Raw genomic sequence first — 19110 nt, 5'->3', positions numbered from 1 at the left:
CAACGCAGAGTACTAACCACTATACGATCACGGCGAGCTATCCATCAGAACACATATCAAAAAGCAAAGATGTAAACAGGTTTTTAAAGAAAAAGACAAAATTCCAACTTTTTCGAGAAGCAGGGGGCACTGTTTGAATGTTAGCTGTTATTTTTTGGTAAAAAAAGTTTGTCAAATGCTAAGATTGAATAGGTCCTTGTCTGTTTTTAATGGCAATGAGTTGGTGAAGTATTGAAACAATAGTTTGGCCAAATTTAGTAAAGTGCAAAATGCCGTGACCCGGATTCGAACCGGGGTTGCTGCGACCACAACGCAGAGTACTAACCACTATACGATCACGGCGAGCTATCGATGAGAATACATGGTCCATAGCAAAGATGTAAACAGGTTTTTAAAGAAAAAGACAAAATTCCTACTTTTTCGATTAGCAGGGGGGCACTGTTTGAATTTTAGCTGTTATTTTTTGGTAAAAAAAAGGGTTGTAAAATGCTAAGATTGAAGAGGTGCTTCTCTGTTTATAATGGCAATGAGTTGGTGAAATATTGAAACAATAGTTTGGCCAAATTTAGTAAAGTGCAAAATGCCGTGACCCGGATTCGAACCGGGGTTGCTGCGACCACAACGCAGAGTACTAACCACTATACGATCACGGCGAGCTATCCATCAGAATACATGGTCCATAGCAAAGATGTAAACAGGTTTTTAAAGAAAAAGACAAAATTCCTACTTTTTTCAATTAGCAGGGGGGCACTGTTTGAATGTTAGCTGTTATTTTTAGGTAAGGAAAAGTTTGTCAAATGCTAAGATTGAAGAGGTGCTTCTCTGTTTTTAATGGCAATGAGTTGGTGAAATATTGAAACAATAGTTTGGCCAAATTTAGTAAAGTGCAAAATGCCATGAACCGGAATCGAACCGGGGTTGCTGCGACCACAACGCAGAGTACTAACCACTATACGATCACGGCGAGCTATCCATCAGAACACATATCAAAAAGCAATGATGTAAACAGGTTTTTAAAGAAAAAGACAAAATTCCTACTTTTTTCAATTAGCAGGGGGGCACTGTTTGAATGTTAGCTGTTATTTTTTGGTAAAAAAAAAAGGTTGTCAAATGCTAAGATTGAACAGGTCCTTCTCTGTTTTTAATGGCAATGAGTTGGTGAAATATTGAAACAATAGTTTGGCCAAATTTAGTAAAGTGCAAAATGCCGTGACCCGGATTCGAACCGGGGTTGCTGCGACCACAACGCAGAGTACTAACCACTATACGATCACGGCGGGCTATCCATCAGAACAGGACTCTGATAGCAAAGATGTAAACAGTTTTTTTAAGAAAAAGACAAAATTCCTACTTTTTTCAATTAGCAGGGGGGCACTGTTTGAATTTTAGCTGTTATTTTTTGGTAAAAAAAAAGGTTGTCAAATGCTAAGATTGAACAGGTCCTTCTCTGTTTTTAATGGCAATGAGTTGGTGAAATATTGAAACAATAGTTTGGCCAAATTTAGTAAAGTGCAAAATGCCGTGACCCGGATTCGAACCGGGGTTGCTGCGACCACAACGCAGAGTACTAACCACTCTACGATCACGGCGGGCTATCCATCAGAACAGGACTCTCATAGCAAAGATGTAAACAGGTTTTTAAAGAAAAAGACAAAATTCCTACTTTTTTCAATTAGCAGGGGGGCACTGTTTGAATGTTAGCTGTTATTTTTAGGTAAGGAAAAGTTTGTCAAATGCTAGGATTGAAGAGGTGCTTCTCTGTTTTTAATGGCAATGAGTTGGTGAAATATTGAAACAATAGTTTGGCCAAATTTAGTAAAGTGCAAAATGCCGTGACCCGGATTCGAACCGGGGTTGCTGCGACCACAACGCAGAGTACTAACCACTATACGATCACGGCGGGCTATCCATCAGAACACATATCAAAAAGCAAAGATGTAAACAGGTTTTTAAAGAAAAAGACAAAATTCCTACTTTTTCGATTAGCAGGGGGGCACTGTTTGAATTTTAGCTGTTATTTTTTGGTAAAAAAAAGGGTTGTCAAATGCTAAGATTGAAGAGGTGCTTCTCTGTTTATAATGGCAATGAGTTGGTGAAATATTGAAACAATAGTTTGGCCAAATTTAGTAAAGTGCAAAATGCCGTGACCCGGATTCGAACCGGGGTTGCTGCGACCACAACGCAGAGTACTAACCACTATACGATCACGGCGAGCTATCCATCAGAATACATGGTCCATAGCAAAGATGTAAACAGGTTTTTAAAGAAAAAGACAAAATTCCAACTTTTTCGAGAAGCAGGGGGCACTGGTTTGAATTTTAGCTGTTATTTTTTGGTAAAAAAAAAGGTTGTCAAATGCTAAGATTGAAGAGGTGCTTCTCTGTTTATAATGGCAATGAGTTGGTGAAATATTGAAACAATAGTTTGGCCAAATTTAGTAAAGTGCAAAATGCCGTGACCCGGATTCGAACCGGGGTTGCTGCGACCACAACGCAGAGTACTAACCACTATACGATCACGGCGAGCTATCCATCAGAACACATATCAAAAAGCAAAGATGTAAACAGGTTTTTAAAGAAAAAGACAAAATTCCAACTTTTTCGAGAAGCAGGGGGCACTGGTTTTAATTTTAGCTGATATTTTTTGGTAAAGAAAAGTTTGTCAAATGCTAGGATTGAAGAGGTCCTTCTCTGTTTATAATGGCAATGAGCTGGTGAAATATTGAAACAATAGTTTGGCCAAATTTAGTAAAGTGCAAAATGCCTTGACCCTGATTCGAACCGGGGTTGCTGCGACCACAACGCAGAGTACTAACCACTATACGATCACGGCGAGCTATCCATCAGAACACATATCAAAAAGCAAAGATGTAAACAGGTTTTTAAAGAAAAAGACAAAATTCCAACTTTTTCGAGAAGCAGGGGGCACTGTTTGAATGTTAGCTGTTATTTTTTGGTAAAAAAAGTTTGTCAAATGCTAAGATTGAATAGGTCCTTGTCTGTTTTTAATGGCAATGAGTTGGTGAAGTATTGAAACAATAGTTTGGCCAAATTTAGTAAAGTGCAAAATGCCGTGACCCGGATTCGAACCGGGGTTGCTGCGACCACAACGCAGAGTACTAACCACTATACGATCACGGCGAGCTATCGATGAGAATACATGGTCCATAGCAAAGATGTAAACAGGTTTTTAAAGAAAAAGACAAAATTCCTACTTTTTCGATTAGCAGGGGGGCACTGTTTGAATTTTAGCTGTTATTTTTTGGTAAAAAAAAGGGTTGTCAAATGCTAAGATTGAAGAGGTGCTTCTCTGTTTATAATGGCAATGAGTTGGTGAAATATTGAAACAATAGTTTGGCCAAATTTAGTAAAGTGCAAAATGCCGTGACCCGGATTCGAACCGGGGTTGCTGCGACCACAACGCAGAGTACTAACCACTATACGATCACGGCGGGCTATCCATTAGAATACACATCCCATAGCAAAGATGTAAACAGCTTTTTAAAGAAAAAGACAAAATTCCTACTTTTTTCAATTAGCAGGGGGGCACTGTTTGAATGTTAGCTGTTATTTTTAGGTAAGGAAAAGTTTGTCAAATGCTAAGATTGAAGAGGTGCTTCTCTGTTTTTAATGGCAATGAGTTGGTGAAATATTGAAACAATAGTTTGGCCAAATTTAGTAAAGTGCAAAATGCCATGAACCGGAATCGAACCGGGGTTGCTGCGACCACAACGCAGAGTACTAACCACTATACGATCACGGCGAGCTATCCATCAGAACACATATCAAAAAGCAATGATGTAAACAGGTTTTTAAAGAAAAAGACAAAATTCCTACTTTTTTCAATTAGCAGGGGGGCACTGTTTGAATGTTAGCTGTTATTTTTTGGTAAAAAAAAAAGGTTGTCAAATGCTAAGATTGAACAGGTCCTTCTCTGTTTTTAATGGCAATGAGTTGGTGAAATATTGAAACACTAGTTTGGCCAAATTTAGTAAAGTGCAAAATGCCGTGACCCGGATTCGAACCGGGGTTGCTGCGACCACAACGCAGAGTACTAACCACTATACGATCACGGCGGGCTATCCATCAGAACAGGACTCTGATAGCAAAGATGTAAACAGGTTTTTAAAGAAAAAGACAAAATTCCTACTTTTTTCAATTAGCAGGGGGGCACTGTTTGAATGTTAGCTGTTATTTTTAGGTAAGGAAAAGTTTGTCAAATGCTAGGATTGAAGAGGTGCTTCTCTGTTTTTAATGGCAATGAGTTGGTGAAATATTGAAACAATAGTTTGGCCAAATTTAGTAAAGTGCAAAATGCCGTGACCCGGATTCGAACCGGGGTTGCTGCGACCACAACGCAGAGTACTAACCACTATACGATCACGGCGGGCTATCCATTAGAATACACATCCCATAGCAAAGATGTAAACAGCTTTTTAAAGAAAAAGACAAAATTCCTACTTTTTTCAATTAGCAGGGGGGCACTGTTTGAATTTTAGCTGTTATTTTTTGGTAAAAAAAAAAGGTTGTCAAATGCTAAGATTGAACAGGTCCTTCTCTGTTTTTAATGGCAATGAGTTGGTGAAATATTGAAACAATAGTTTGGCCAAATTTAGTAAAGTGCAAAATGCCGTGACCCGGATTCGAACCGGGGTTGCTGCGACCACAACGCAGAGTACTAACCACTATACGATCACGGCGAGCTATCCATCAGAACACATATCAAAAAGCAAAGATGTAAACAGCTTTTTAAAGAAAAAGACAAAATTCCTACTTTTTTAATTAGCAGGGGGGCACTGTTTGAATTTTTGCTGTTAGACTTTGGTAAAAAAAAGGTTGTCAAATGCTAAGAATGAACAGGTCCTTCTCTGTTTTTAATGGCAATGAGTTGGTGAAATATTGAAACAATAGTTTGGCCAAATTTAGTAAAGTGCAAAATGCCGTGACCCGGATTCGAACCGGGGTTGCTGCGACCACAACGCAGAGTACTAACCACTATACGATCACGGCGAGCTATCCATGAGAACAGTACTCTGATAGCAAAGATGTAAACAGTTTTTTAAAGAAAAAGACAAAATTCCTACTTTTTTTTTAATTAGCAGGGGGGCACTGTTTGAATTTTAGCTGTTAATTTTTGGTAAAAAAAAAGGTTGTCAAATGCTAAGATTGAACAGGTCCTTCTCTGTTTTTAATGGCAATGAGTTGGTGAAATATTGAAACAATAGTTTGGCCAAATTTAGTAAAGTGCAAAATGCCGTGACCCGGATTCGAACCGGGGTTGCTGCGACCACAACGCAGAGTACTAACCACTATACGATCACGGCGGGCTATCCATTAGAATACACATCCCATAGCAAAGATGTAAACAGCTTTTTAAAGAAAAAAACAAAATTCCTACTTTTTTCAATTAGCAGGGGGGCACTGTTTGAATGTTAGCTGTTATTTTTAGGTAAAGAAAAGTTTGTCAAATGCTAGGATTGAAGAGGTGCTTCTCTGTTTTTAATGGCAATGAGTTGGTGAAATATTGAAACAATAGTTTGGCCAAATTTAGTAAAGTGCAAAATGCCATGAACCGGAATCGAACCGGGGTTGCTGCGACCACAACGCAGAGTACTAACCACTATACGATCACGGCGAGCTATCCATCAGAATACATGGTCCATAGCAAAGATGTAAACAGGTTTTTAAAGAAAAAGACAAAATTCCAACTTTTTCGAGAAGCAGTGGGCACTGGTTTGAATATTAGCTGTTATTTTTTGGTAAGGAAAAGTTTGTCAAATGCTAGGATTGAAGAGGTGCTTCTCTGTTTTTAATGGCAATGAGTTGATGAAATATTGAAACAATAGTTTGGCCAAATTTAGTAAAGTGCAAAATGCCGTGACCCGGATTCGAACCGGGGTTGCTGGGACCACAACGCAAAGTACTAACCACTATACGATCACGGCGAGCTATCCATCAGAATACATATCAAAAAGCAAAGATGTAAACAGGTTTTTAAAGAAAAAGACAAAATTCCAACTTTTTCGATTAGCAGGGGGGCACTGTTTGAATGTTAGCTGTTATTTTTTGGTTAAAAAAAAGTTTGTCAAATGCTAAGATTGAACAGGTCCTTCTCTGTTTTTAATGGCAATGAGTTGATGAAATATTGAAACAATAGTTTGGCCAAATTTAGTAAAGTGCAAAATGCCGTGACCCGGATTCGAACCGGGGTTGCTGCGACCACAACGCAGAGTACTAACCACTATACGATCACGGCGAGCTATCCATCAGAACACATATCAAAAAGCAATGATGTAAACAGGTTTTTAAAGAACAAGACAAAATTCCTACTTTTCTCAATTAGCAGGGGGGCACTGTTTGAATTTTAGCTGTTATTTTTTGGTAAAAAAAAAGGTTGTCAAATGCTAAGATTGAAGAGGTGCTTCTCTGTTTATAATGGCAATGAGTTGGTGAAATATTGAAACAATAGTTTGGCCAAAATTAGTAAAGTGCAAAATGCCGTGACCCGGATTCGAACCGGGGTTGCTGCGACCACAACGCAGAGTACTAACCACTATACGATCACGGCGAGCTATCCATCAGAATACATGGTCCATAGCAAAGATGTAAACAGGTTTTTAAAGAAAAAGACAAAATTCCAACTTTTTCGAGAAGCAGGGGGCACTGGTTTTAATTTTAGCTGATATTTTTTGGTAAAGAAAAGTTTGTCAAATGCTAGGATTGAAGAGGTCCTTCTCTGTTTATAATGGCAATGAGCTGGTGAAATATTGAAACAATAGTTTGGCCAAATTTAGTAAAGTGCAAAATGCCTTGACCCTGATTCGAACCGGGGTTGCTGCGACCACAACGCAGAGTACTAACCACTATACGATCACGGCGAGCTATCCATCAGAACACATATCAAAAAGCAAAGATGTAAACAGGTTTTTAAAGAAAAAGACAAAATTCCAACTTTTTCGAGAAGCAGGGGGGCACTGTTTGAATTTTAGCTGTTATTTTTTGGTAAAAAAAAGGGTTGTCAAATGCTAAGATTGAAGAGGTGCTTCTCTGTTTATAATGGCAATGAGTTGGTGAAATATTGAAACAATAGTTTGGCCAAATTTAGTAAAGTGCAAAATGCCGTGACCCGGATTCGAACCGGGGTTGCTGCGACCACAACGCAGAGTACTAACCACTATACGATCACGGCGAGCTATCCATCAGAATACATGGTCCATAGCAAAGATGTAAACAGGTTTTTAAAGAAAAAGACAAAATTCCAACTTTTTCGAGAAGCAGGGGGCACTGGTTTTAATTTTAGCTGATATTTTTTGGTAAAGAAAAGTTTGTCAAATGCTAGGATTGAAGAGGTCCTTCTCTGTTTATAATGGCAATGAGTTGGTGAAATATTGAAACAATAGTTTGGCCAAATTTAGTAAAGTGCAAAATGCCATGAACCGGAATCGAACCGGGGTTGCTGCGACCACAACGCAGAGTACTAACCACTATACGATCACGGCGAGCTATCCATGAGAACACATATCAAAAAGCAATGATGTAAACAGGTTTTTAAAGAAAAAGACAAAATTCCTACTTTTTTCAATTAGCAGGGGGGCACTGTTTGAATGTTAGCTGTTATTTTTAGGTAAGGAAAAGTTTGTCAAATGCTAGGATTGAAGAGGTGCTTCTCTGTTTTTAATGGCAATGAGTTGGTGAAATATTGAAACAATAGTTTGGCCAAATTTAGTAAAGTGCAAAATGCCATGAACCGGAATCGAACCGGGGTTGCTGCGACCACAACGCAGAGTACTAACCACTATACGATCACGGCGAGCTATCCATCAGAACACATATCAAAAAGCAATGATGTAAACAGGTTTTTAAAGAAAAAGACAAAATTCCTACTTTTTTCAATTAGCAGGGGGGCACTGTTTGAATGTTAGCTGTTATTTTTTGGTAAAAAAAAAAGGTTGTCAAATGCTAAGATTGAACAGGTCCTTCTCTGTTTTTAATGGCAATGAGTTGGTGAAATATTGAAACAATAGTTTGGCCAAATTTAGTAAAGTGCAAAATGCCGTGACCCGGATTCGAACCGGGGTTGCTGCGACCACAACGCAGAGTACTAACCACTATACGATCACGGCGGGCTATCCATCAGAACAGGACTCTCATAGCAAAGATGTAAACAGGTTTTTAAAGAAAAAGACAAAATTCCTACTTTTTTCAATTAGCAGGGGGGCACTGTTTGAATGTTAGCTGTTATTTTTAGGTAAGGAAAAGTTTGTCAAATGCTAGGATTGAAGAGGTGCTTCTCTGTTTTTAATGGCAATGAGTTGGTGAAATATTGAAACAATAGTTTGGCCAAATTTAGTAAAGTGCAAAATGCCGTGACCCGGATTCGAACCGGGGTTGCTGCGACCACAACGCAGAGTACTAACCACTATACGATCACGGCGAGCTATCCATCAGAACACATATCAAAAAGCAAAGATGTAAACAGCTTTTTAAAGAAAAAGACAAAATTCCTACTTTTTTCAATTAGCAGGGGGGCACTGTTTGAATGTTAGCTGTTATTTTTAGGTAAGGAAAAGTTTGTCAAATGCTAGGATTGAAGAGGTGATTCTCTGTTTTTAATGGCAATGAGTTGGTGAAATATTGAAACAATAGTTTGGCCAAATTTAGTAAAGTGCAAAATGCCGTGACCCGGATTCGAACCGGGGTTGCTGCGACCACAACGCAGAGTACTAACCACTATACGATCACGGCGAGCTATCCATCAGAACACATATCAAAAAGCAAAGATGTAAACAGCTTTTTAAAGAAAAAGACAAAATTCCTACTTTTTTAATTAGCAGGGGGGCACTGTTTGAATTTTTGCTGTTAGACTTTGGTAAAAAAAAGGTTGTCAAATGCTAAGAATGAACAGGTCCTTCTCTGTTTTTAATGGCAATGAGTTGGTGAAATATTGAAACAATAGTTTGGCCAAATTTAGTAAAGTGCAAAATGCCGTGACCCGGATTCGAACCGGGGTTGCTGCGACCACAACGCAGAGTACTAACCACTATACGATCACGGCGAGCTATCCATCAGAATACATGGTCCATAGCAAAGATGTAAACAGGTTTTTAAAGAAAAAGACAAAATTCCAACTTTTTCGATTAGCAGGGGGGCACTGTTTGAATTTTAGCTGTTATTTTTAGGTAAGGAAAAGTTTGTCAAATGTTAGGATTGAAGTGGTGCTTCTCTGTTTTTAATGGCAATGAGTTGGTGAAGTATTGAAACAATAGTTTGGCCAAATTTAGTAAAGTGCAAAAAGCCGTGACCCGGATTCGAACCGGGGTTGCTGCGACCACAACGCAGAGTACTAACCACTATACGATCACGGCGAGCTATCCATCAGAACACATATCAAAAAGCAATGATGTAAACAGGTTTTTAAAGAAAAAGACAAAATTCCAACTTTTTCGAGAAGCAGGGGGCACTGGTTTTAATTTTAGCTGGTATTTTTTGGTAAAGAAAAGTTTGTCAAATGCTAGGATTGAAGAGGTCCTTCTCTGTTTATAATGGCAATGAGCTGGTGAAATATTGAAACAATAGTTTGGCCAAATTTAGTAAAGTGCAAAATGCCGTGACCCGGATTCGAACCGGGGTTGCTGCGACCACAACGCAGAGTACTAACCACTATACGATCACGGCGAGCTATCCATGAGAATACATGGTTCATAGCAAAGATGTAAACAGGTTTTTAAAGAAAAAGACAAAATTCCTACTTTTTCGATTAGCAGGGGGGCACTGTTTGAATTTTAGCTGTTATTTTTTGGTAAAAAAAAGGGTTGTCAAATGCTAAGATTGAAGAGGTGCTTCTCTGTTTATAATGGCAATGAGTTGGTGAAATATTGAAACAATAGTTTGGCCAAATTTAGTAAAGTGCAAAATGCCTTGACCCGGATTTGAACCGGGGTTGCTGCGACCACAACGCAGAGTACTAACCACTACACGATCACGGCGAGCTATCCATCAGAATACATGGTCCATAGCAAAGATGTAAACAGGTTTTTAAAGAAAAAGACAAAATTCCAACTTTTTCGAGAAGCAGGGGGCACTGGTTTGAATATTAGCTGTTATTTTTTGGTAAGGAAAAGTTTGTCAAATGCTAGGATTGAAGAGGTGCTTCTCTGTTTTTAATGGCAATGAGTTGATGAAATATTCAAACAATAGTTTGGCCAAATTTAGTAAAGTGCAAAATGCCGTGACCCGGATTCGAACCGGGGTTGCTGCGACCACAACGCAGAGTACTAACCACTATACGATCACGGCGAGCTATCCATCAGAATACATGGTCCATAGCAAAGATGTAAACAGGTTTTTAAAGAAAAAGACAAAATTCCTACTTTTTTCAATTAGCAGGGGGGCACTGTTTGAATGTTAGCTGATATTTTTTGGTAAAGAAAAGTTTGTCAAATGCTAGGATTGAAGAGGTGCTTCTCTGTTTATAATGGCAATGAGCTGGTGAAATATTGAAACAATAGTTTGGCCAAATTTAGTAAAGTGCAAAATGCCGTGACCCGGATTCGAACCGGGGTTGCTGCGACCACAACGCAGAGTACTAACCACTATACGATCACGGCGAGCTATCCATCAGAACACATATCAAAAAGCAAAGATGTAAACAGGTTTTTAAAGAAAAAGACAAAATTCCTACTTTTTCGATTAGGAGGGGGCACTGTTTGAATGTTAGCTGTTATTTTTAGGTAAGGAAAAGTTTGTCAAATGCTAGGATTGAAGAGGTGCTTCTCTGTTTTTAAAGTGCAAAATGCCGTGACCTGGATTCGAACCGGGGTTGCTGCGACCACAACGCAGAGTACTAACCACTATACGATCACGGCGAGCTATCCATCAGAATACATGGTCCACAGCAAAGATGTAAACAGGTTTTTAAATAAAAAAGACAAAATTCCTACTTTTTTCAATTAGCAGGGGGGCACTGTTTGAATGTTAGCTGTTATTTTTTGGTTAAAAAAAAGTTTGTCAAATGCTAAGATTGAACAGGTCCTTCTCTGTTTTTAATGGCAATGAGTTGGTGAAATATTGAAACAATAGTTTGGCCAAATTTAGTAAAGTGCAAAATGCCGTGACCCGGATTCGAACCGGGGTTGCTGCGACCACAACGCAGAGTACTAACCACTATACGATCACGGCGGGCTATCCATCAGAACAGGACTCTGATAGCAAAGATGTAAACAGTTTTTTTAAGAAAAAGACAAAATTCCTACTTTTTTCAATTAGCATGGGGGCACTGTTTGAATTTTAGCTGTTATTTTTTGGTAAAAAAAAAGGTTGTCAAATGCTAAGATTGAACAGGTCCTTCTCTGTTTTTAATGGCAATGAGTTGGTGAAATATTGAAACAATAGTTTGGCCAAATTTAGTAAAGTGCAAAATGCCGTGACCCGGATTCGAACCAGGGTTGCTGTGACCACAACGCAGAGTACTAACCACTATACGATCACAGCGGGCTATCCATTAGAATACACATCCCATAGCAAAGATGTAAACAGCTTTTTAAAGAAAAAGACAAAATTCCTACTTTTTTCAATTAGCAGGGGGGCACTGTTTGAATGTTAGCTGTTATTTTTAGGTAAGGAAAAGTTTGTCAAATGCTAGGATTGAAGAGGTGCTTCTCTGTTTTTAATGGCAATGAGTTGGTGAAATATTGAAACAATAGTTTGGCCAAATTTAGTAAAGTGCAAAATGCCATGAACCGGAATCGAACCGGGGTTGCTGCGACCACAACGCAGAGTACTAACCACTATACGATCACGGCGAGCTATCCATCAGAACGCATATCAAAAAGCAATGATGTAAACAGGTTTTTAAATAAAAAGACAAAATTCCTACTTTTTTCAATTAGCAGGGGGGCACTGTTTGAATGTTAGCTGTTATTTTTTGGTAAAAAAAAAAGGTTGTCAAATGCTAAGATTGAACAGGTCCTTCTCTGTTTTTAATGGCAATGAGTTGGTGAAATATTGAAACAATAGTTTGGCCAAATTTAGTAAAGTGCAAAATGCCGTGACCCGGATTCGAACCGGGGTTGCTGCGACCACAACGCAGAGTACTAACCACTATACGATCACGGCGAGCTATCCATCAGAACAGGACTCTGATAGCAAAGATGTAAACAGGTTTTTAAAGAAAAAGACAAAATTCCTACTTTTTTCAATTAGCAGGGGGGCACTGTTTGAATTTTAGCTGTTATTTTTTGGTAAAAAAAAAGGTTGTCAAATGCTAAGATTGAACAGGTCCTTCTCTGTTTTTAATGGCAATGAGTTGGTGAAATATTGAAACAATAGTTTGGCCAAATTTAGTAAAGTGCAAAATGCCGTGACCCGGATTCGAACCGGGGTTGCTGCGACCACAACGCAGAGTACTAACCACTATACGATCACGGCGGGCTATCCATCAGAACAGGACTCTCATAGCAAAGATGTAAACAGGTTTTTAAAGAAAAAGACAAAATTCCTACTTTTTTCAATTAGCAGGGGGGCACTGTTTGAATGTTAGCTGTTATTTTTAGGTAAGGAAAAGTTTGTCAAATGCTAGGATTGAAGAGGTGCTTCTCTGTTTTTAATGGCAATGAGTTGGTGAAATATTGAAACAATAGTTTGGCCAAATTTAGTAAAGTGCAAAATGCCGTGACCCGGATTCGAACCGGGGTTGCTGCGACCACAACGCAGAGTACTAACCACTATACGATCACGGCGGGCTATCCATCAGAACACATATCAAAAAGCAAAGATGTAAACAGGTTTTTTAAGAAAAAGACAAAATTCCTACTTTTTTCAATTAGCAGGGGGGCACTGTTTGAATTTTAGCTGTTATTTTTTGGTAAAAAAAAAGGTTGTCAAATGCTAAGATTGAACAGGTCCTTCTCTGTTTTTAATGGCAATGAGTTGGTGAAATATTGAAACAATAGTTTGGCCAAATTTAGTAAAGTGCAAAATGCCGTGACCCGGATTCGAACCGGGGTTGCTGCGACCACAACGCAGAGTACTAACCACTATACGATCACGGCGAGCTATCCATCAGAATACATATCAAAAAGCAAAGATGTAAACAGGTTTTTAAAGAAAAAGACAAAATTCCAACTTTTTCGATTAGCAGGGGGGCACTGTTTGAATGTTAGCTGTTATTTTTTGGTTAAAAAAAAGTTTGTCAAATGCTAAGATTGAACAGGTCCTTCTCTGTTTTTAATGGCAATGAGTTGATGAAATATTGAAACAATAGTTTGGCCAAATTTAGTAAAGTGCAAAATGCCGTGACCCGGATTCGAACCGGGGTTGCTGCGACCACAACGCAGAGTACTAACCACTATACGATCACGGCGAGCTATCCATCAGAACACATATCAAAAAGCAATGATGTAAACAGGTTTTTAAAGAAAAAGACAAAATTCCTACTTTTTTCAATTAGCAGGGGGGCACTGTTTGAATGTTAGCTGTTATTTTTTGGTAAAAAAAAAAGGTTGTCAAATGCTAAGATTGAACAGGTCCTTCTCTGTTTTTAATGGCAATGAGTTGGTGAAATATTGAAACAATAGTTTGGCCAAATTTAGTAAAGTGCAAAATGCCGTGACCCGGATTCGAACCGGGGTTGCTGCGACCACAACGCAGAGTACTAACCACTATACGATCACGGCGAGCTATCCATCAGAACACATATCAAAAAGCAATGATGTAAACAGGTTTTTAAAGAACAAGACAAAATTCCTACTTTTCTCAATTAGCAGGGGGGCACTGTTTGAATTTTAGCTGTTATTTTTTGGTAAAAAAAAAGGTTGTCAAATGCTAAGATTGAAGAGGTGCTTCTCTGTTTATAATGGCAATGAGTTGGTGAAATATTGAAACAATAGTTTGGCCAAATTTAGTAAAGTGCAAAATGCCGTGACCCGGATTCGAACCGGGGTTGCTGCGACCACAACGCAGAGTACTAACCACTATACGATCACGGCGAGCTATCCATCAGAACACATATCAAAAAGCAAAGATGTAAACAGGTTTTTAAAGAAAAAGACAAAATTCCAACTTTTTCGAGAAGCAGGGGGCACTGGTTTTAATTTTAGCTGATATTTTTTGGTAAAGAAAAGTTTGTCAAATGCTAGGATTGAAGAGGTCCTTCTCTGTTTATAATGGCAATGAGCTGGTGAAATATTGAAACAATAGTTTGGCCAAATTTAGTAAAGTGCAAAATGCCTTGACCCTGATTCGAACCGGGGTTGCTGCGACCACAACGCAGAGTACTAACCACTATACGATCACGGCGAGCTATCCATCAGAACACATATCAAAAAGCAATGATGTAAACAGGTTTTTAAAGAAAAAGACAAAATTCCTACTTTTTTCAATTAGCAGGGGGGCACTGTTTGAATGTTAGCTGTTATTTTTTGGTAAAAAAAAAAGGTTGTCAAATGCTAAGATTGAACAGGTCCTTCTCTGTTTTTAATGGCAATGAGTTGGTGAAATATTGAAACAATAGTTTGGCCAAATTTAGTAAAGTGCAAAATGCCGTGACCCGGATTCGAACCGGGGTTGCTGCGACCACAACGCAGAGTACTAACCACTATACGATCACGGCGGGCTATCCATCAGAACAGGACTCTCATAGCAAAGATGTAAACAGGTTTTTAAAGAAAAAGACAAAATTCCTACTTTTTTCAATTAGCAGGGGGGCACTGTTTGAATGTTAGCTGTTATTTTTAGGTAAGGAAAAGTTTGTCAAATGCTAGGATTGAAGAGGTGCTTCTCTGTTTTTAATGGCAATGAGTTGGTGAAATATTGAAACAATAGTTTGGCCAAATTTAGTAAAGTGCAAAATGCCGTGACCCGGATTCGAACCGGGGTTGCTGCGACCACAACGCAGAGTACTAACCACTATACGATCACGGCGAGCTATCCATTAGAACACATATCAAAAAGCAAAGATGTAAACAGCTTTTTAAAGAAAAAGACAAAATTCCTACTTTTTTCAATTAGCAGGGGGGCACTGTTTGAATTTTTGCTGTTAGACTTTGGTAAAAAAAAGGTTGTCAAATGCTAAGAATGAACAGGTCCTTCTCTGTTTTAATGGCAATGAGTTGGTGAAATATTGAAACAATAGTTTGGCCAAATTTAGTAAAGTGCAAAATGCCGTGACCCGGATTCGAACCGGGGTTGCTGCGACCACAACGCAGAGTACTAACCACTATATGATCACGGCGGGCTATCCATTAGAATACACATCCCATAGCAAAGATGTAAACAGCTTTTTAAAGAAAAAGACAAAATTCCTACTTTTTTCAATTAGCAGGGGGGCACTGTTTGAATGTTAGCTGTTATTTTTAGGTAAGGAAAAGTTTGTCAAATGCTAGGATTGAAGAGGTGCTTCTCTGTTTTTAATGGCAATGAGTTGGTGAAATATTGAAACAATAGTTTGGCCAAATTTAGTAAAGTGCAAAATGCCATGAACCGGAATCGAACCGGGGTTGCTGCGACCACAACGCAGAGTACTAACCACTATACGATCACGGCGGGCTATCCATCAGAACAGGACTCTGATAGCAAAGATGTAAACAGTTTTTTTAAGAAAAAGACAAAATTCCTACTTTTTTCAATTAGCAGGGGGGCACTGTTTGAATTTTAGCTGTTATTTTTTGGTAAAAAAAAAGGTTGTCAAATGCTAAGATTGAACAGGTCCTTCTCTGTTTTTAATGGCAATGAGTTGGTGAAATATTGAAACAATAGTTTGGCCAAATTTAGTAAAGTGCAAAATGCCGTGACCCGGATTCGAACCGGGGTTGCTGCGACCACAACGCAGAGTACTAACCACTATACGATCACGGCGGGCTATCCATCAGAACAGGACTCTGATAGCAAAGATGTAAACAGGTTTTTAAAGAAAAAGACAAAATTCCTACTTTTTTCAATTAGCAGGGGGGCACTGTTTGAATGTTAGCTGTTATTTTTAGGTAAGGAAAAGTTTGTCAAATGCTAGGATTGAAGAGGTGCTTCTCTGTTTTTAATGGCAATGAGTTGGTGAAATATTGAAACAATAGTTTGGCCAAATTTAGTAAAGTGCAAAATGCCGTGACCCGGATTCGAACCGGGGTTGCTGCGACCACAACGCAGAGTACTAACCACTATACGATCACGGCGAGCTATCCATCAGAACACATATCAAAAAGCAAAGATGTAAACAGGTTTTTAAAGAAAAAGACAAAATTCCTACTTTTTCGATTAGCAGGGGGGCACTGTTTGAATTTTAGCTGTTATTTTTTGGTAAAAAAAAGGGTTGTCAAATGCTAAGATTGAAGAGGTGCTTCTCTGTTTATAATGGCAATGAGTTGGTGAAATATTGAAACAATAGTTTGGCCAAATTTAGTAAAGTGCAAAATGCCGTGACCCGGATTCGAACCGGGGTTGCTGCGACCACAACGCAGAGTACTAACCACTATACGATCACGGCGAGCTATCCATCAGAATACATGGTCCATAGCAAAGATGTAAACAGGTTTTTAAAGAAAAAGACAAAATTCCAACTTTTTCGAGAAGCAGGGGGCACTGGTTTGAATTTTAGCTGTTATTTTTTGGTAAAAAAAAAGGTTGTCAAATGCTAAGATTGAAGAGGTGCTTCTCTGTTTATAATGGCAATGAGTTGGTGAAATATTGAAACAATAGTTTGGCCAAATTTAGTAAAGTGCAAAATGCCGTGACCCGGATTCGAACCGGGGTTGCTGCGACCACAACGCAGAGTACTAACCACTATACGATCACGGCGAGCTATCCATCAGAACACATATCAAAAAGCAAAGATGTAAACAGGTTTTTAAAGAAAAAGACAAAATTCCAACTTTTTCGAGAAGCAGGGGGCACTGGTTTTAATTTTAGCTGATATTTTTTGGTAAAGAAAAGTTTGTCAAATGCTAGGATTGAAGAGGTCCTTCTCTGTTTATAATGGCAATGAGCTGGTGAAATATTGAAACAATAGTTTGGCCAAATTTAGTAAAGTGCAAAATGCCTTGACCCTGATTCGAACCGGGGTTGCTGCGACCACAACGCAGAGTACTAACCACTATACGATCACGGCGAGCTATCCATCAGAACACATATCAAAAAGCAAAGATGTAAACAGGTTTTTAAAGAAAAAGACAAAATTCCAACTTTTTCGAGAAGCAGGGGGCACTGTTTGAATGTTAGCTGTTATTTTTTGGTAAAAAAAGTTTGTCAAATGCTAAGATTGAATAGGTCCTTGTCTGTTTTTAATGGCAATGAGTTGGTGAAGTATTGAAACAATAGTTTGGCCAAATTTAGTAAAGTGCAAAATGCCGTGACCCGGATTCGAACCGGGGTTGCTGCGACCACAACGCAGAGTACTAACCACTATACGATCACGGCGAGCTATCGATGAGAATACATGGTCCATAGCAAAGATGTAAACAGGTTTTTAAAGAAAAATACAAAATTCCTACTTTTTCGATTAGCAGGGGGGCACTGTTTGAATTTTAGCTGTTATTTTTTGGTAAAAAAAAGGGTTGTCAAATGCTAAGATTGAAGAGGTGCTTCTCTGTTTATAATGGCAATGAGTTGGTGAAATATTGAAACAATAGTTTGGCCAAATTTAGTAAAGTGCAAAATGCCGTGACCCGGATTCGAACCGGGGTTGCTGCGACCACAACGCAGAGTACTAACCACTATACGATCACGGCGGGCTATCCATTAGAATACACATCCCATAGCAAAGATGTAAACAGCTTTTTAAAGAAAAAGACAAAATTCCTACTTTTTTCAATTAGCAGGGGGGCACTGTTTGAATGTTAGCTGTTATTTTTTGGTAAAAAAAAAAGGTTGTCAAATGCTAAGATTGAACAGGTCCTTCTCTGTTTTTAATGGCAATGAGTTGGTGAAATATTGAAACAATAGTTTGGCCAAATTTAGTAAAGTGCAAAATGCCGTGACCCGGATTCGAACCGGGGTTGCTGCGACCACAACGCAGAGTACTAACCACTATACGATCACGGCGAGCTATCCATTAGAACACATATCAAAAAGCAAAGATGTAAACAGCTTTTTAAAGAAAAAGACAAAATTCCTACTTTTTTCAATTAGCAGGGGGGCACTGTTTGAATGTTAGCTGTTATTTTTAGGTAAGGAAAAGTTTGTCAAATGCTAGGATTGAAGAGGTGATTCTCTGTTTTTAATGGCAATGAGTTGGTGAAATATTGAAACAATAGTTTGGCCAAATTTAGTAAAGTGCAAAATGCCGTGACCCGGATTCGAACCGGGGTTGCTGCGACCACAACGCAGAGTACTAACCACTATACGATCACGGCGAGCTATCCATCAGAACACATATCAAAAAGCAAAGATGTAAACAGCTTTTTAAAGAAAAAGACAAAATTCCTACTTTTTTAATTAGCAGGGGGGCACTGTTTGAATTTTTGCTGTTAGACTTTGGTAAAAAAAAGGTTGTCAAATGCTAAGAATGAACAGGTCCTTCTCTGTTTTTAATGGCAATGAGTTGGTGAAATATTGAAACAATAGTTTGGCCAAATTTAGTAAAGTGCAAAATGCCGTGACCCGGATTCGAACCGGGGTTGCTGCGACCACAACGCAGAGTACTAACCACTATATGATCACGGCGGGCTATCCATTAGAATACACATCCCATAGCAAAGATGTAAACAGCTTTTTAAAGAAAAAGACAAAATTCCTACTTTTTTCAATTAGCAGGGGGGCACTGTTTGAATGTTAGCTGTTATTTTTAGGTAAGGAAAAGTTTGTCAAATGCTAGGATTGAAGAGGTGCTTCTCTGTTTTTAATGGCAATGAGTTGGTGAAATATTGAAACAATAGTTTGGCCAAATTTAGTAAAGTGCAAAATGCCATGAACCGGAATCGAACCGGGGTTGCTGCGACCACAACGCAGAGTACTAACCACTATACGATCACGGCGAGCTATCCATCAGAACGCATATCAAAAAGCAATGATGTAAACAGGTTTTTAAATAAAAAGACAAAATTCCTACTTTTTTCAATTAGCAGGGGGGCACTGTTTGAATGTTAGCTGTTATTTTTTGGTAAAAAAAAAAGGTTGTCAAATGCTA

The 19110-nt window shown here is 38.7% G+C and overlaps 42 non-coding genes across 42 annotated transcripts; all 42 read right to left on the bottom strand.

Annotated features, from left to right (window-relative positions):
• Window positions 1-270: 270 nt before the first annotated feature.
• Window positions 271-342, bottom strand: trnah-gug (transfer RNA histidin (anticodon GUG)). Its single transcript has one exon. It is a non-coding gene; the product is annotated as a tRNA-His (tRNA).
• A 239-nt stretch (window positions 343-581) lies between these two features.
• On the bottom strand, window positions 582-653 carry trnah-gug (transfer RNA histidin (anticodon GUG)). Its single transcript has one exon. It is a non-coding gene; the product is annotated as a tRNA-His (tRNA).
• A 552-nt stretch (window positions 654-1205) lies between these two features.
• trnah-gug (transfer RNA histidin (anticodon GUG)) lies at window positions 1206-1277 on the bottom strand. Its single transcript has one exon. It is a non-coding gene; the product is annotated as a tRNA-His (tRNA).
• A 551-nt stretch (window positions 1278-1828) lies between these two features.
• trnah-gug (transfer RNA histidin (anticodon GUG)) lies at window positions 1829-1900 on the bottom strand. The gene has a single exon. It is a non-coding gene; the product is annotated as a tRNA-His (tRNA).
• A 239-nt stretch (window positions 1901-2139) lies between these two features.
• trnah-gug (transfer RNA histidin (anticodon GUG)) lies at window positions 2140-2211 on the bottom strand. Its single transcript has one exon. It is a non-coding gene; the product is annotated as a tRNA-His (tRNA).
• A 239-nt stretch (window positions 2212-2450) lies between these two features.
• On the bottom strand, window positions 2451-2522 carry trnah-gug (transfer RNA histidin (anticodon GUG)). Its single transcript has one exon. It is a non-coding gene; the product is annotated as a tRNA-His (tRNA).
• A 546-nt stretch (window positions 2523-3068) lies between these two features.
• trnah-gug (transfer RNA histidin (anticodon GUG)) lies at window positions 3069-3140 on the bottom strand. The gene has a single exon. It is a non-coding gene; the product is annotated as a tRNA-His (tRNA).
• Window positions 3141-3379: 239 nt separating this feature from the next.
• Window positions 3380-3451, bottom strand: trnah-gug (transfer RNA histidin (anticodon GUG)). The gene has a single exon. It is a non-coding gene; the product is annotated as a tRNA-His (tRNA).
• A 552-nt stretch (window positions 3452-4003) lies between these two features.
• On the bottom strand, window positions 4004-4075 carry trnah-gug (transfer RNA histidin (anticodon GUG)). Its single transcript has one exon. It is a non-coding gene; the product is annotated as a tRNA-His (tRNA).
• Window positions 4076-4314: 239 nt separating this feature from the next.
• On the bottom strand, window positions 4315-4386 carry trnah-gug (transfer RNA histidin (anticodon GUG)). Its single transcript has one exon. It is a non-coding gene; the product is annotated as a tRNA-His (tRNA).
• A 241-nt stretch (window positions 4387-4627) lies between these two features.
• trnah-gug (transfer RNA histidin (anticodon GUG)) lies at window positions 4628-4699 on the bottom strand. Its single transcript has one exon. It is a non-coding gene; the product is annotated as a tRNA-His (tRNA).
• A 238-nt stretch (window positions 4700-4937) lies between these two features.
• Window positions 4938-5009, bottom strand: trnah-gug (transfer RNA histidin (anticodon GUG)). The gene has a single exon. It is a non-coding gene; the product is annotated as a tRNA-His (tRNA).
• Window positions 5010-5251: 242 nt separating this feature from the next.
• Window positions 5252-5323, bottom strand: trnah-gug (transfer RNA histidin (anticodon GUG)). The gene has a single exon. It is a non-coding gene; the product is annotated as a tRNA-His (tRNA).
• Window positions 5324-6183: 860 nt separating this feature from the next.
• On the bottom strand, window positions 6184-6255 carry trnah-gug (transfer RNA histidin (anticodon GUG)). Its single transcript has one exon. It is a non-coding gene; the product is annotated as a tRNA-His (tRNA).
• A 240-nt stretch (window positions 6256-6495) lies between these two features.
• Window positions 6496-6567, bottom strand: trnah-gug (transfer RNA histidin (anticodon GUG)). The gene has a single exon. It is a non-coding gene; the product is annotated as a tRNA-His (tRNA).
• A 549-nt stretch (window positions 6568-7116) lies between these two features.
• trnah-gug (transfer RNA histidin (anticodon GUG)) lies at window positions 7117-7188 on the bottom strand. The gene has a single exon. It is a non-coding gene; the product is annotated as a tRNA-His (tRNA).
• Window positions 7189-8050: 862 nt separating this feature from the next.
• On the bottom strand, window positions 8051-8122 carry trnah-gug (transfer RNA histidin (anticodon GUG)). Its single transcript has one exon. It is a non-coding gene; the product is annotated as a tRNA-His (tRNA).
• A 239-nt stretch (window positions 8123-8361) lies between these two features.
• On the bottom strand, window positions 8362-8433 carry trnah-gug (transfer RNA histidin (anticodon GUG)). Its single transcript has one exon. It is a non-coding gene; the product is annotated as a tRNA-His (tRNA).
• Window positions 8434-8672: 239 nt separating this feature from the next.
• Window positions 8673-8744, bottom strand: trnah-gug (transfer RNA histidin (anticodon GUG)). The gene has a single exon. It is a non-coding gene; the product is annotated as a tRNA-His (tRNA).
• Window positions 8745-8982: 238 nt separating this feature from the next.
• On the bottom strand, window positions 8983-9054 carry trnah-gug (transfer RNA histidin (anticodon GUG)). Its single transcript has one exon. It is a non-coding gene; the product is annotated as a tRNA-His (tRNA).
• Window positions 9055-9292: 238 nt separating this feature from the next.
• On the bottom strand, window positions 9293-9364 carry trnah-gug (transfer RNA histidin (anticodon GUG)). Its single transcript has one exon. It is a non-coding gene; the product is annotated as a tRNA-His (tRNA).
• A 238-nt stretch (window positions 9365-9602) lies between these two features.
• trnah-gug (transfer RNA histidin (anticodon GUG)) lies at window positions 9603-9674 on the bottom strand. Its single transcript has one exon. It is a non-coding gene; the product is annotated as a tRNA-His (tRNA).
• Window positions 9675-10223: 549 nt separating this feature from the next.
• Window positions 10224-10295, bottom strand: trnah-gug (transfer RNA histidin (anticodon GUG)). Its single transcript has one exon. It is a non-coding gene; the product is annotated as a tRNA-His (tRNA).
• Window positions 10296-10534: 239 nt separating this feature from the next.
• trnah-gug (transfer RNA histidin (anticodon GUG)) lies at window positions 10535-10606 on the bottom strand. Its single transcript has one exon. It is a non-coding gene; the product is annotated as a tRNA-His (tRNA).
• Window positions 10607-11105: 499 nt separating this feature from the next.
• trnah-gug (transfer RNA histidin (anticodon GUG)) lies at window positions 11106-11177 on the bottom strand. Its single transcript has one exon. It is a non-coding gene; the product is annotated as a tRNA-His (tRNA).
• Window positions 11178-12041: 864 nt separating this feature from the next.
• trnah-gug (transfer RNA histidin (anticodon GUG)) lies at window positions 12042-12113 on the bottom strand. Its single transcript has one exon. It is a non-coding gene; the product is annotated as a tRNA-His (tRNA).
• A 240-nt stretch (window positions 12114-12353) lies between these two features.
• On the bottom strand, window positions 12354-12425 carry trnah-gug (transfer RNA histidin (anticodon GUG)). The gene has a single exon. It is a non-coding gene; the product is annotated as a tRNA-His (tRNA).
• A 239-nt stretch (window positions 12426-12664) lies between these two features.
• trnah-gug (transfer RNA histidin (anticodon GUG)) lies at window positions 12665-12736 on the bottom strand. The gene has a single exon. It is a non-coding gene; the product is annotated as a tRNA-His (tRNA).
• A 240-nt stretch (window positions 12737-12976) lies between these two features.
• On the bottom strand, window positions 12977-13048 carry trnah-gug (transfer RNA histidin (anticodon GUG)). The gene has a single exon. It is a non-coding gene; the product is annotated as a tRNA-His (tRNA).
• Window positions 13049-13287: 239 nt separating this feature from the next.
• On the bottom strand, window positions 13288-13359 carry trnah-gug (transfer RNA histidin (anticodon GUG)). The gene has a single exon. It is a non-coding gene; the product is annotated as a tRNA-His (tRNA).
• Window positions 13360-13600: 241 nt separating this feature from the next.
• On the bottom strand, window positions 13601-13672 carry trnah-gug (transfer RNA histidin (anticodon GUG)). The gene has a single exon. It is a non-coding gene; the product is annotated as a tRNA-His (tRNA).
• A 240-nt stretch (window positions 13673-13912) lies between these two features.
• Window positions 13913-13984, bottom strand: trnah-gug (transfer RNA histidin (anticodon GUG)). The gene has a single exon. It is a non-coding gene; the product is annotated as a tRNA-His (tRNA).
• Window positions 13985-14535: 551 nt separating this feature from the next.
• On the bottom strand, window positions 14536-14607 carry trnah-gug (transfer RNA histidin (anticodon GUG)). The gene has a single exon. It is a non-coding gene; the product is annotated as a tRNA-His (tRNA).
• Window positions 14608-14846: 239 nt separating this feature from the next.
• trnah-gug (transfer RNA histidin (anticodon GUG)) lies at window positions 14847-14918 on the bottom strand. Its single transcript has one exon. It is a non-coding gene; the product is annotated as a tRNA-His (tRNA).
• An 861-nt stretch (window positions 14919-15779) lies between these two features.
• Window positions 15780-15851, bottom strand: trnah-gug (transfer RNA histidin (anticodon GUG)). Its single transcript has one exon. It is a non-coding gene; the product is annotated as a tRNA-His (tRNA).
• A 239-nt stretch (window positions 15852-16090) lies between these two features.
• Window positions 16091-16162, bottom strand: trnah-gug (transfer RNA histidin (anticodon GUG)). The gene has a single exon. It is a non-coding gene; the product is annotated as a tRNA-His (tRNA).
• Window positions 16163-16401: 239 nt separating this feature from the next.
• Window positions 16402-16473, bottom strand: trnah-gug (transfer RNA histidin (anticodon GUG)). Its single transcript has one exon. It is a non-coding gene; the product is annotated as a tRNA-His (tRNA).
• Window positions 16474-16712: 239 nt separating this feature from the next.
• On the bottom strand, window positions 16713-16784 carry trnah-gug (transfer RNA histidin (anticodon GUG)). The gene has a single exon. It is a non-coding gene; the product is annotated as a tRNA-His (tRNA).
• A 546-nt stretch (window positions 16785-17330) lies between these two features.
• Window positions 17331-17402, bottom strand: trnah-gug (transfer RNA histidin (anticodon GUG)). The gene has a single exon. It is a non-coding gene; the product is annotated as a tRNA-His (tRNA).
• A 239-nt stretch (window positions 17403-17641) lies between these two features.
• trnah-gug (transfer RNA histidin (anticodon GUG)) lies at window positions 17642-17713 on the bottom strand. Its single transcript has one exon. It is a non-coding gene; the product is annotated as a tRNA-His (tRNA).
• Window positions 17714-17954: 241 nt separating this feature from the next.
• trnah-gug (transfer RNA histidin (anticodon GUG)) lies at window positions 17955-18026 on the bottom strand. Its single transcript has one exon. It is a non-coding gene; the product is annotated as a tRNA-His (tRNA).
• Window positions 18027-18265: 239 nt separating this feature from the next.
• trnah-gug (transfer RNA histidin (anticodon GUG)) lies at window positions 18266-18337 on the bottom strand. Its single transcript has one exon. It is a non-coding gene; the product is annotated as a tRNA-His (tRNA).
• Window positions 18338-19110: the final 773 nt, after the last annotated feature.

Source organism: Callionymus lyra, chromosome 2 (assembly GCF_982586985.1).
Source record: "Callionymus lyra chromosome 2, fCalLyr1.hap1.1, whole genome shotgun sequence".
NCBI classification, from domain to species: Eukaryota; Metazoa; Chordata; class Actinopteri; order Syngnathiformes; family Callionymidae; genus Callionymus; species Callionymus lyra.
This window is presented reverse-complemented; position numbering and strand designations above follow the sequence as displayed.